Here is a 15,166-nt window from a genome sequence, read left to right on the forward strand (position 1 = left end):
CTTTGTGAAATTTTAATTACTTACTATGCAACTTAGAAGGCTAAGTTGCAGAGTAAGTATTGAACTCATGTAAAATGTCATGTGACTCATATAACTCAAAAAGTGGACTAACTCATAGACTTAATTCCTTAAAGAATTAATCAATAAAATGTATAAGACGACGAGCAAGTTTGTTCTTAATTTGTTTGTAATAAAAAAATCTACACATTTTTAATGTAAATGCTCAAATTATATTTAAAATTAACATCTAGTGAAATTAAATTTACATTTTTATATCGAACTTGTAGAAACATTTTAAGAAAGCTTTAATTTTCTAACCAAAAACGATTTAATTAATTCGATCTTGTAGGTTAAGATTTGATTTTGTCTATACGAGATCACTATTTAATTTGAAAATTAATTAAGATCAATATGGAAGCTTAAGCTAAAAGGCTTTTTTAAAAGCATTTAGAGCAAAGCATAAACTTTGTATATAAATAATTTAATAAATTTACTTCTAATTGAACCGCTATATTTTTTTATTTTTTGCAAAATTTTTAGAAAAGGAATACAACTGTGTTACAAGGGATTTATACGTCTGAATTAAGGTAAATAGACTTTCATTGTTTGAAAGAAATTGGAATTCAATAGGATTTTTTTGTCAAATTCGTGTTTTAAAACTTTTACTTTCTTAGATTCAATTAACTTTCGCCTTACTTTTCAATCACGATATGATAATCATGATTTATTGTGGAATTCTAGCACTATTTTCCATTCGAAAGCTTTAATTAAGCTCATTTGCTATCAAACCCACCAAAATATAGAGCTACCTCCCAGACAGATTCCGTAACTTTACTTCGTTGTTTATGCAATCACAATTTAAATAAATCACAAATGTCCACTTTTAATATTTTTATTTTAACAACTTTTCTCATGTCATCCCTCATTCTTCAATGCTTTCCATACATTAATATTGTCTGTAAGAATCAACTTATTGCAATAGATTACTTACTTTTGTTTTTCTTTTATATTCTTTTTCAAACAAGAATAACAATTTAATAAACATATAAAAAAAAAATGTTTATAGAACAAAATTATTCATCACTTATATTTAATTCCACTTCCTCGTCATTTACCCTGATAAGAATTTCTCAGAAACGATTATCAGAAGTAATAATGTCAACCTGCTTTCTTAAAATAGTTTATATTTATAATATAAAAAGCAAACTTTCTAAGGAAATAAGAAAACAACATTTCAATACACGACCCCCTTCAATCCTTCGGTAAGAAAAACACAAAAAATATATATAATAAATGAAAATCCTTCAACAAATATTTATGGAAAGAACATAAATTATTGTACATTTATATGAAATGGGTTCAAATAAATCATTTAAGGAGTACCCTTTTAAGATTTCAACAGATGGGACTAGAGTGTATAAGCATGGAGGAATTAAATTTAAGATGAATTATAATATTGGCCTCTATTATTAGGGATATTATAAGAGTATAAATAATAACAGAGTATTTAATTATGGTTTTGTGAAGTGTTGATAAAATTTTGTATTTGCCTCATGCATGGCATCATAGAATAAAAGTCTCGTATCGCATTAAATTGTCTATGACGAATATAGAATTGGTATGGGAAAAATATTTTTATTTTCATATTTCGCACTTTGAGAATCATGAAGACTTTTTAACTTTAAGTTAACAATGTTTCTCACAGAATCTGTAACGTTAATTGCAAAATCTCATCACCACAGTACAAAACAAGAAAACAGGGTGCTCGTATATTGTTTTGAAATATGTTGGTTAACATTTATGCTTTAACCAACGTTGGTGACTAATTCTCTGTATTTCGGTCCATATATGCCAACAAACTTTAAATCGACTCACTAACTAACTAACAACAGTATGACACACATTTCACAGACAGAGATTATGTTTTATTAGGAATGTAGTTACTAATCTATAATATCTTGAGATGTTTGTGTACGTGTATGTTTTTATTTGTACATCTGATAATTTAATGTCATTTTGTTTCTTTTATATCCTGAACAATCATTTATAGAGGATAAAAATACAAAAATCCCTGGCATACTAAATAGATGCAGAGAAAAATTGGGACATGAGAGTTTTAATTTTTATATTATATAAAATACCGTTTTTACCTTTTTTCTTAAGCAATACTTATATTCGCAAAAGGAATTCTTCAAAATAATATTTGATAAAAGATTCTTCTATTTCATTTAGGGTCAGAGAGTGAAAATGAGCTATCTCATTATGAAAAACGGTATTACTGATAAGTCTACTACAAATACAGATATTTATAGACTTGAAATATTTCGAAACAGGAATCCGCAATTGATTACTCCCTGTGATTGTGTATGATTGTATTGATCATTCTCTATGTGCTGAAAGTTTGCCTCTTTAGATATGTTTGTTCAGACCAGAGTTATTTCAAACTCGAAGAAGATACGTTTTACGAGTTGACAAACTCGGATTAAGATTTGCCGTATTTTTTCGTAAGTTTTAGGTCTTTAGTCGTAAAAAAAGCAGATAAATTGCATAATTTAACACAATTTTTGTTATATTTTTTTAAAGCGAGTTCGTTTCGAAGTTGAACTTGTTAAAATTGTTTTTACATGCTAACATTAACTATAGAAAGATGTTAAGATTTAAATGTAAAATTTTATAAAACCTAATTTTATAAAAAATTTTATTTTATTTTATATATTGTTATTTTAATAAAATATGTTTGTTTTTTTTTAAATTGTATGATTTTTTTTTAATATTTCATCTCGTCTGCCCGTGATCACGGTTGTTGAAAAGTAACCAAAACGTCGGGAATATGCAGTTTAAACCAAAAATAAACCACGCGTCTAAATGGATAAATATTTTATTTGATTACATATATTACACAAAAAGCAATCGCCCAACGTGGGGCTCGAACCCACGACCCTGAGATTAAGAGTCTCATGCTCTACCGACTGAGCTAGCCGGGCTTGTCCTAGCAATAGTTAAAAATAATAATATAAGTATTAGTAAATTATGTTTATATAATCATTAAAAAGACTAACCACTATACATTTCTATGTTCTGGATTTTTCACGTATGTATGTCGTGAATAAAACTAATTCAATCTGAAATATTCTTTCAGATATATTTAGTTTGGGCTTCCCTAACCAACAATTTATTATCATGAAAGAGAAAAATTGTTTTAATCCAATTTGTGTGCAAAAAAATATGACGACACCGGTATATAAGATGTCAAAATACATATATATTATTTTTATAGAGAAGTTGGACAATAGAATGATAAAGTTTTATATACATATAAGTGTAATGAACCAAGAAAAATCAATTTACCTTTTTATAAAATTACTTGTAAGTTTTAATAAAGATATATGAACTTTATTATCATTTGATTAACACGGACGATTAAAGTCACAACGATTAATATATTTTTTTAATACTTATTTTTCGAGAATATGTTTTTTATTCATATTATCCACAATTTTAAGGGATACAAGTAGATACGAATGAACGCAATATGAAAAACTATAATGGGTAAAAAGTTAGTTTTGCTTATCCACTTAATTAAAAATTTAAATTAAATAAATATCAAACAACCTTCCTCACCATAACAAAAAAATATCTTTGATGTATTCAAAACAATTTGAGGAAAAATTAAAGAAATATAGAGACCTCTTGCTATAAGCGACTCGTCGGTGACTTGACGAAGATTAAAATATTAGCGGAATAACAATTCTCTGGATATCTAAGTTATAATTCGTAATAATTAGTGTATTTAGTAAACCTTTATACCATAAATCTCTATTTTAGGGCTAACCAAAAAACACAGGAATGGAGTTATGAAAAATAATTTGTCAAATATATAAGAGACTATAAATAGTTGTCTAAATTCAAGATACAAAGACATTCCTACATTAATATTCAAATTAAAATACAATATAGTTTTTACATAAATTATTTTTAATACAAAATGCAAAATACCTATTTTCAAAATATTTTTGGAATAAAACACCTCATTGATTTTTTTTTTAATTCTAGTAAGTATTTCATACTGTATAAAATATAAAAATTTGTTTGTCATGAAATTGTCGAACGTATCTTAGGATATCTTATACCTCGTGCTTAAAAACCAGCAAACCTGAACAATTGAATTACTATAGACTGAGTTATATTGCTATGACTTATTTACCTTGCCATTCCTGACGCTGACCTATCTTAGGACCTACCTCTAGGTTTAGCGCGAGAGCTCAAGTAATGAATTATTACAAAGAATATAAATGTCAGAAGTATATTTCATAAAAACTGTAACAAATTATTTGAAAGCTACCAAATAGTTCATATCACAATGATTGGAAACAACACAACTATTCAAATAAACTCGACTAACAGAGCTTGTAATGTTCCATTTCAATCAATTGTTCCAAAGTAAACTTTGGTCGCTGTGTCGAACTCTATCTGGAGTAGTAGAAGCATAAAAAAATTGCGATTTGTTTATTCCATTGAAATACGATGAAAATTATGAACAATTTTCAAATCATAGCTAAAAAATAATAGCTTACAAAAGGTAATGCTTCGTTTGGTATGTGATGTATTGATATATAATTATAGATTGTATTTTCAAAGGGTTTATACATTTGTTTTTTTTTTCTAACCGATAAATGTAAAAATATTTTTTTCGTTAATTAAATTGAAATATTGAATGAAGTTATGAAATGTATAAATAAAATTATATCAAATAAAAAATCCAAGAATATATAACAAAGGACAACTTATTTTTATAACTCAATAAGTTTAAAACAATTTTTTTGTTATTTTTTATAAAGATAAATTGACACCTGGAAATCACAATAGAAAGAATAAAAACAAAACTCTTGTATATTCGTTTGATTTTATAAGCGAACCATAAATTTAAGTCTTTGTCCAAAATTTGTCGATAAATTTTCGTGTTTCTGTTTTCTGTTCATTGTAAGCTGACAAAGTTTTGAGACAACCTATTACACAATCAGATACGACGTGGATTTTAAATGATCATCTAAAGTATATTTGACTTATATTGATTCCTTTAATCTCGCATTTATTTTATTTTGATTTTGAGTTGACTATACCGTAAAGAAGTACTTATATTTAGTACATAGTAGATGCCTGGCTTGTTTTTTAATGTCCTAATGTAATTTTAATCAAAATTTTCCAAGACAAATATTTTGTACCGTGTCGATAAAAATATATATTTTTTAAAACCTTAAAAATATATATTGTATTTAGCAAAACAAAATTTATTTATTTTCCCAACAGGAATTTGCCGTAGCAATCAATATAGGTAAATATCTATATCATCATCATCATCATAACTAATATAGAGTTACAGCTTTTATTACTATATCAAGGAAGTCATTTTAATGATCCGTTTATATAGCCTTCAAATCATTCCAAAAAATTAAAACAGTCGTCCACCAGACTTAGAACTTAGCAAGTTCATAAATAAAATGTTTTTTTTTTATTAAGAATAAAAAAAAGGAAAAGGAATTAAAAATATAACAAAAATATTATTTATAGTGCTGCTTTTACAATTTTTTTAGGTACTTAATATTAACTTATAGGATGTCATCATGAAGCTGTGTGTAAAAGAAAAGTAATAAAATACCTTATAACGATTGTATATATCTAGCTAAAATTAGATTAATTTAAAATATGTCTTAATAAGTAAGTAGGTAATATAATGTACATATACTGCGACTCCGTCAGCAGGAACATCAGAATTGTTCTCTGCCATGACGGCCATTAAATTCCAAGTGCACTTTATGGTTCGACCCGTGTAGTCTTGGGATGGGAATCAAAGTTCGAGAGAAAAAACCGCAAAAAAGGTGTCCTATATTTTTCTCCAGAATCTTTCTTCATCTATCTTTATACGAAAATTCATATAAGTCGGTTCAGCGGTTTAGGTGTGAAGACGTAACATACTGACAGAGTTACTTTTGCATTTATAATAGTAGTGATTTAACGGACGCACATACAGTGTTAATACATAACGATTACTTTTTTCCAGAATAATATTAAGTTTTATATGTCGAGGTTTGATAAAAATAATTCAAATGGAAAAATAATATAAATTTTTATATATTAATCTTATTTTTGGATTAGAACTCTTAATTATAAATTTAATATAACGAAAAACAGTAAAATGTATTATATAAATTATTAAAATATTTTTGTACTGGTTGTGAATAAATTTTAGGCTCATTGGTAAGATTACTCATGAAACATTTTTAGAAGTGCCAGCCAGCTTGTAAAATAAATATTTACATTTTATATTGTCAAACAGCTTGATAGCAATGAATGAACTAATCGTATAGTTAAAACACTGGCTTATTCTATTGTACACAATAAACATCACAGAGTTTCAACCGAATTAGATGCAAAAATCGTTGCGGACCATTTATATAAACACGCAACTGGCATATTTCCAATAATATTGCCCCATCATGTAGTAAATGTTGTGAGCGAACTACACATTCATAATTTCAGAACTATCACAAGTAATCTACTAAACACATTCCATAATAACATCGTTATGCAGAACTGAACATTTATTTTATGTGTTTTACTAATATTTGAATTTTGATTGCAGCGGTAATTCGCAGAATCCCAGCTTTAAAATTTCAATTTCAGTTTTAAATTACTTGATTAAAATCTTTTTAATAGGACTTACTCTATTTTTCAGATAAATCGATCATAAATAATGGAAACTTCAGAAACGTACCTGCAAATTTAAACAAAAAAATATAGCAAAAAAAAATTTTTTTCTGCTTTTCCAAATACGTAGTTAGGCTCTGTATTCGGCCTTCATTATTAAGATAACCTAATCAATATAGATTGTTTAAAGAAAATATACATTCAATATTATAGTAACTTTTATATGTTATCAAGTTTTACAATTTTAAATAATTTATTATGCCAATATCCACAAAGCGATCAACTGTCAATGTGAAATCAATTTCAGAATGAAATCGCTATCACAACTTCAGTTAAAATGAAGCAGTCCATGGTGCAAAAACATTATTATTTTGTTTTATTTATTCATAAGATATTTTTTAAACAATTATTACTAGAAATTCCATCAATTCGTTGGAATTTAGTTTAAAACTGATTAAAACTAACGAACTCTAAATTAGAACGACCAAATAATGTTAATATTACAATTAGATTTAACACTTTAACAATCTTAAATAATTAAATTGAAATGTTTTTGATTAAATAAATATTTATTACTGAATTCTGAAAGACTATATATATACTACAGGACATAATGAAAGGTCAGTTACCCATATACTTTTGGAAACCAATACAATTACTTTGTTGTACATACAAATGTTAAATTCGAGTAAACTAAACCCATGCATCCTACTGCAATTTCAACTATGCCAATACATATGTAGATATATATACAAGAGGTCGACGTTATTGGATTCCACAGAGACAGTGATTACTAAATGGTTTAGTCAATAATGTGGAAAAAGTTTAATTACAATGATGTCCGTTGATAAGAAAGAGTGTATTATTTTTAATTATAATTAATCTTTTTTTTTTGACATGGCCATTAATAAACTTATATAATAACCCAATTCCGATACAATTTACATAAGAATAAGTGAACAAGAAACATTAATTATTGTAAGGGTACAAAAAGCAACCGCCCAACGTGGGGCTCGAACCCACGACCCTGAGATTAAGAGTCTCATGCTCTACCGACTGAGCTAGCCGGGCTTGTGTTGAGACCGTCTAAATATAACGAAACATAAGGCGGAGATAAGATAAGATATAAATGAAGTGCCAGCAGTAGCTCTATGCAATGTGACGAAGATTTTTTTTTAAAAGAATAGGTTAACGATACACATTATCGTTTATTCTTTTAAAAATCAAAGTTTTCTTTAAAAAAAGAGGTAAAACTCATTCTTTTTAGCCTCGTATCTTTCTTATATTCCAATATGTTAAGGTGATTATACTGAACTTAGATTGCTGTTTTTATAAGAAAAGGATACTTAGTTAAAAAAATATGGGATCGAAATACTTCTCACGCAACACAAACAAAAGAGAACTAGGTATAAAAATAACGATTTCCAAATCTACAAATACAACTTGAAATATTGATAAAATAAAATGTGAGATATTTATACATACAATCATTCTTTTATGCCGGATGTTCAGAACGGTACACATTTTTTAATTGACGCACACAAAAATCATTCATTTCAACTATGAACTTGTTGGTTCCTTTTTTTAAATATGAATTCAAAAAAAATATTTTAAATATATTCTAGTAAAGCTTTATATAATAATTTATTTCAACTACATTCAATTCACAAAGCCATACATTTTTGTGGTTGATACTCAGCAAAACAGTTGTGTTGTATTTGTCTAAGTTGCTTCATTTCATTTGTGTAAATCTAAATTGCAATCCATTACAAAGTTCTGGCAGTTGTGATTGAACGAAGCGCTTTTACAACCATTGAATACCGTCTTAGATAGTCTACGATCACAATTAATTATTATATTGTTGGCTAAACGACAGAATTAAATATTTGTTTCTTTAAAAAAGTAAATAATGTTATTTAGGTCTAGGTTGTTATGTTAATGGGCAGTGGTTTTAGTGAGTAGGGGCCTGCCCAGGCCGAGTCTCACACATCCTCCCCGGCCCCACCAAGGCCGGTAAGACGGCTCGCAAAAAGAGTTTCTCTGCGCCATCAAAAAAAAAAGGTTATTATTTTAATGACGTAGACCTAAATGAAGTTATTTGAATACAAGACTTTTAAGATACTTACAGTTCGTTTTTTTTAACTATGACGCCAAACGACCATAAAGGATTTATTAGATATCCAACCAACCAACCAACTGTCACTTAAATAAATTTAAAGAGAATATTTTTCTCACAAATACTAATTTTCTTGAAATTGCAGTTTGTTTTTAATTTAATAGTAAGCAAGACATTAAACGAATGAAAGGCTAATATTATCTAACAAAATAAGTAGATTTTTACATCAAGGGCGGTAAACGAGCAGACGGCCATCTTGTTGGAAATTTGTCACCGTCGCCTATGGATATCTTCAACATAAGGGATGTTGCGGACGTGTTGCTGACCTTGATTGTGGAAGAGAGAGGGGAAAAGTTGGGAAAAGAATAAGGGCTCTCTCACTTATCGGAAGAAAAGCAGGCATTAATGATTAAAGACTAGAAGGTGGTACTTCCTCAGTCGAGGCAGCCCATATTCGAGCTGTAGTGTCATGACCACAGCTAGGCTCTACCCCCGAAAAGTAAAGTCAGTACGAGGAAATTATAATCTCAGTTCCTTAAAAAATATCCACAATATAAAATAAAAACCTAATATACTATGAATATCATGCAGATTAATTAGAATATATATAATATATGCTTATAATGCTAATATCTCACGATAAGTTATGATCAAATTGTATCAATAATTTACATGCGTCTATGTTTGTGAGCATACATCGCCTTCTAATTTAACTAATCAGTTACTGTAATTAGTAACGACCAACAGTAGTCTTGTGTGCCTAAGGTATAAAGTAATGTCTTGACGTGAAATCCTATTACATATTGTTAGAGAGTACTAACAAAAAATATATAATTTAATGAGTATATTTTTTATGAGCCTTTAAAAATTCGTTATACTTAAATAGTTCCAAAATCTTTTGTATAGAAATTGAAATACAAATTCTGTAGTTTCAGTAAATCTTGACTAATTGTTAGTGATTTTTTCTTTAATAGAGACATAATGAGAATTAACTAAACTTGTTTTGCTGACGTAATAAAATTCCAGGATCTTAAGAAGTCAATGATTAATGCAATAATGAAAATTTTAAAAGAATCAAACATAGGAAGTGTAAAATATTAATACGTTACGAAAAATATATAAGTTTTTGTGCGTGTTAAATTTCTGAAATGAAATAATAAATCTTAAAAAAATATTCGTGTAATATGAGAATTTTTATAACCAAAAACGTGTATTGGTATAAAATTATATGTAAATAATATTTTAAAACCAAACATGAAAAGAGACAATAAATAGGACAAAGCTTATAACATTTATTTATTATTTACGATTTAAACTAAAATTTGACTTTAACGTTTATAAATAAAAGCAACAAGAATTTGGATGTATATAGAATAAAACAAAAGACATTCATTTTAAAGTCTCGAAGTCAACTTCTCCCGTTTTATGGCCAATTTATATTGCAGGCCCCTGAAGCTATAATGTAAAGCATAAAAACTGAGAGACTCGTGCATTATTTTGAAATTTTGTGGTAAACGTACCATAAATTCGGCGCTTTGACCAAAGTTATTGAATAATTTTCCGTGTTTCTGTTTATTGTAAACCGGAGAAGTTTGATAGAACTTGTGACGCGATCAACAATGCAGTGGAATTCAAATAGCCTACTTTATTGAGATAGGAATAATTGTATATCGCGTAGACGAAACAGTGGAATAGTTTACGAGATCGAATCTATTAATACCACTAATCTATTTATACCACTAATCGTGACGTCATCATCATAAATTTGCGAAGTACAATGAATCGTATCAGAATTATATAAATTAAAAGTAAACTATTTTGCAAACTAAATGCAATAGAATAAATATTAACTCAAACAATCTGAGAAATAAAGAAAGCAAAAAATATGAAAATTTACAACACGAATAAGCACATCTTGCTTTAGTACCATTTGTTAAAGGATCACTATTAATGATATGTGTAAAGCATAAAAAGTAATCCAATAGTAATGATGCCAATACACGAATTCTTCTTTCAAACTCACTGTAAACCATACTCTTCGATAGCTTCTGCTACTAAATAGAAATTCCAAACTTGTATGTTGTTAAAATTGGCTAATGACTATATTCATACAATTAGATTAACAATAAGCACAATATGAATTCCTATGTTACAAGTTATAAGTTAAACACCGTTTTCCTCTTTTTATATTATGTCTTTCTTATGTTTACTTTTTGTGGATGTCATGTTTGCTTTCTCATTTAAATCCCTTCCAAGGGTTATCTCTTACGTATGTTTGTATGAAATATATAAATATTGCAATTTTCTCTCATATAAATATCGACACCTAATATTCCATTTTATATTTTGTATTTTTTTTTACCTATACTGGTTTATGCAAGTGTACCGTTTGCAACTTTTTTGACGTCCAACAAAGTTTAATGATCTCAATTTTTCTTAAATTAAAGATTTAATCCAAATAAACGTTTTACGCTACATTATAAGGACATTGACACACCTTTAGATAGTTTGCTTATTATCTATGCATGTACGATGTGAATCACGAGTCTTTCTGTTACAAACATGTGATTATAGACTTCAAATAGTATAAATTTTTATTGAATATGAAACTGTAATAAAGCACGTGATAAACTAGTTCCCTGCTAGTTGTACGCATAACTATTGACAAACTTGGTGACACAGGTTTCTATGTCAGAACTTACAAATGCCGCAGAGCACTAAATATAAATTTTCAGAATGTTAGAGACTTGCAATAGAACAGTATTTGGCAACGGTTAATATTGATAGTTTATATTACTAGTAAAATTCCATAACTAATATGAGTTCTATGTAACAAAACATATTTTGCATACATATTGTTAAATACTTTACTTACTGGCTACAAATATTGAATTTAGTTCAGAACATTTCGATTAATTAGATTTCAGACATTCACGGGTTCAGTCACCAGTGGGGTTGAACAGACATTTGTGTGATAAATCGCATTAGTTAAAATCAAAAAGACCTTTATCATATTAATAGAGTCGATATGTATTATTAAAATTATTTTTAACTTGCTGTTTATACATCGATTTATATCGAAGTCGTTGGAATCACGTCGAAGCCAAATTGAAAAATTGTACATATAAATATTATCATTTATTCATTTTAACATAGAAATAAAAAAAATTACTTTACTGAAACTGTAGTTTACTTCAAGGATTTTGTTCATTACACGATAATTTATGCATTCGATGTTTTAGAAATATATTATTAAAACTCTTTCAATTATTATAGACGAGACGTGTTTAAATAAAAACTTTTTTTTTACTAATAAATTCTAAGAAACTAAATTACCTCCGAATCATCCAATTCGTAAGTTTTTTTCACTAGCTAATGGTATAATCTAATTGGAGTCGATGTAAAAAACTAGGTATAAACATATATATATCGTCTTAAAACGTTTATAACTATTATTGATTATTTCAAGCCAATACTAAACATCTTTAATAAGCCACTTAACTGTGTCAGTATAGTGTAAAATCTATGTTTTTTAATATAACCAAAACGTGACTGGGATCTTCACTCTTTGTTTATGTTTCCTCTATCATCGTTGCTCTTATTCGGTTATCCTCTGACAACACATCAAGGTAGCTATTATACCGAAAAGTGACCTAGCTACAGATAGCTCTAGCACACTTGTATAAAATGTCTTTAAACAATGAGTTTGAGTTTTTTTTTTCAGTTCAGTATTAAGCTAAATTGGCATACGGGATTGATTGGTAGACTTAGCAATGCCATATCATCAACATAACTTAACTTATTACCCTCCGTATAACAGTCTATATTATTACCGTTCCCATCGATCACTTGATACAAATTGATTGAACTCAATTCCCCTGTCTCATCCCACATTCCAATTATAATAAATTTAAATAAGTATGCATTCATTTAATATATATATTTTCTTTTTATATAATATATATGTGTCGATATCAGATTATAATGTTGAAACCTTATCAATCAATTCAAAACCCCTCACAAGGGCAAATAAAATCAGAAGCATATTAATATATTTGTAAATTATTTTCTTAACACATAATATCACTAACCTTATTGGTTTCTGTTGAAATCAAAGATGACTTCTGTGGTTTTCAAGTTTATTATATATATATTGTTCAAAAATGTCATCCTCTAATTACAGGATCTAATTAGATTGGTAGGTACCTATAGTCAGTAATATTTTTGATTATTGTTAAAACCACAAGAAGGAAACCATATACAGTATATATAAACCATAAGTCTGCCTTAGATTTTATTTGGTTGAAGATATTCTTCCATTATAATTAATTATATATACACTTTGTCAGAAATACCTCATTCATTTAAATTTGAAATTTCAACCAATTTTTTTTTATCAAACAAACCAATATTCGCTTTTCTAACGATTTCAGCTTACAAATCCCCTAAGCCTGTCTTAGTTGTAATGGGAAACCTTGTATGAAATTAAAGTTTCTAGACTGAACAGTTTGTGCCTTGAATCGTATAAATCTCTCAGTCACTTGTATAAGGATAAAGATTATTTACCACATAAAGATTTTTTAAATTTGAATTTATTTTATAAATATTATTTACATACTTTATTTTGAGGAAACATTAATTTAACTCGTGCATGGCCAATTCTAAAAGGAAATTATAATGCATGAAACATTGGTATTTGCATTACTTAAACCATCTAATATACTAATACTGGCAAACCTTATCTCTAAATAGTGTTGGCCAAATAGTTAAATTATAAAACTAACTTAACATGAAGAAAATCAAACTTTAGTAAAATTTTCCAAATATTTAGATTATAAATTATAACGGAATAGATTTCCACCAGTTTCAAAGGTTTCTTTCCTAAAACTATAAGGCAATGAAGTTTATTCTATTGCATAAAAAAAAATGAAAAACGTTGATGAATTATGAAATTAAAAAAGATTACAAATAATCTTATTAACGATGCAATTGTACTAAAAATCGACTTATTTAATGTATAGTATAAACCTCAATTTCATAATACCAATTAAATAAAATAATAGACAAATATATTTGTTTCTAAAATATACGACTACGTTTAAAATGTGCTCAATATTGAAAACAAAACTGACAACAAACATTTAAAATTGTTTTATAACAGATGACGAATTTTGCAATTTCATAGACGTTGATAAACCACAATTGTTTCATATGTACGGACGAGTTAAATCGAATAACAGTTTTAATTGAAATAATATGAAAATGAAAATGTTAGTGGCACAAGTTGTGGCCATTGATGTGTACAGGCCCAGGTGATATCGTCGCTGCGATGGAACTAAATTTGTTTTATATTTGAATGGAAGGACAAAACAACTTTCTTTCATAGCACATAAGGTCTGAAATACAATGATTTGAGAAACTGCCGGACAACCTCATTGGATGCTATGAGGCGAAAACTATGTAAAAGGCAAAATTTTAATATTCGTTATATCACGAAAAATAAAATTGCGAGACTTGTGTTAAAAATTTCTATGCTTCGTTATTTTTCAATAAAAACCAGTTTTTTGAAAACTTTACTTTGATCTGATTTGATGCAAGTTAAATCGTTACATATGTACTATTATAAATCATGTCAACAAACGTCTTCTACTCATAAAAGATTCCGTAAACACTGCTTTATAAAACTAATATATTGGGTAACTGTCATTCACACACTTTAGGTATTTATTACTTGATATGAAATTGGAAATCAATAATTTACAAACGAACTTCATTGTTTTATGTAAAACATCTGTATTATAGACTGTACAAATAACTAAACAGCAATTAAGCAGATAATCCACTTTGAACTATACTCTGCGGCGTATATCGGCAGTTTAGAATTAAGTGCTGAAAACCCGAGCTCAGCGTATTGCCAAATTTGGGATCGAAATCATGTTTATGTTTAGTTTGAAATGGTTTCAAAGTATCATTATCATCGCACAACAGGACAGACGAATATTCAGCTGCGTGTTAGCTTTATGAAAGCATTATTAAGGCTGTTGTTATACTCAGAATGTATTCGTTTCTATAACAATCTATTTATTTTTATTATATGTATACAAATATATATTATATATAGATTCGTCATATTAAATTATTGTAACCAATATCGTTCATAAGTATTATACAAGTGCTGAATTTAAAACGGAAATTTATTATTTAGGATTATAAATATTTCAACTCATAAAATTGAACTGATAAAATGTCCTAAATACATTTTTCCTTTGTTTCTTAATAGTTCCTGTTGACATTTATGTAGTTATTAAGCTTCTTTGTTATTGAGTAATAATAAAATTGATTGAA

At 27.7% G+C, this 15,166-nt stretch overlaps 2 non-coding genes across 2 annotated transcripts; both read right to left on the reverse strand.

The window, feature by feature from the left end:
- Positions 1 to 2,911: 2,911 nt before the first annotated feature.
- On the reverse strand, positions 2,912 to 2,984 carry Trnak-cuu (transfer RNA lysine (anticodon CUU)). The gene has a single exon. It is a non-coding gene; the product is annotated as a tRNA-Lys (tRNA).
- Positions 2,985 to 7,703: 4,719 nt separating this feature from the next.
- Positions 7,704 to 7,776, reverse strand: Trnak-cuu (transfer RNA lysine (anticodon CUU)). Its single transcript has one exon. It is a non-coding gene; the product is annotated as a tRNA-Lys (tRNA).
- Positions 7,777 to 15,166: the final 7,390 nt, after the last annotated feature.

The sequence above is a fragment of the Danaus plexippus genome, chromosome 10, assembly GCF_018135715.1.
Source record: "Danaus plexippus chromosome 10, MEX_DaPlex, whole genome shotgun sequence".
NCBI classification, from domain to species: domain Eukaryota; kingdom Metazoa; phylum Arthropoda; class Insecta; order Lepidoptera; family Nymphalidae; genus Danaus; species Danaus plexippus.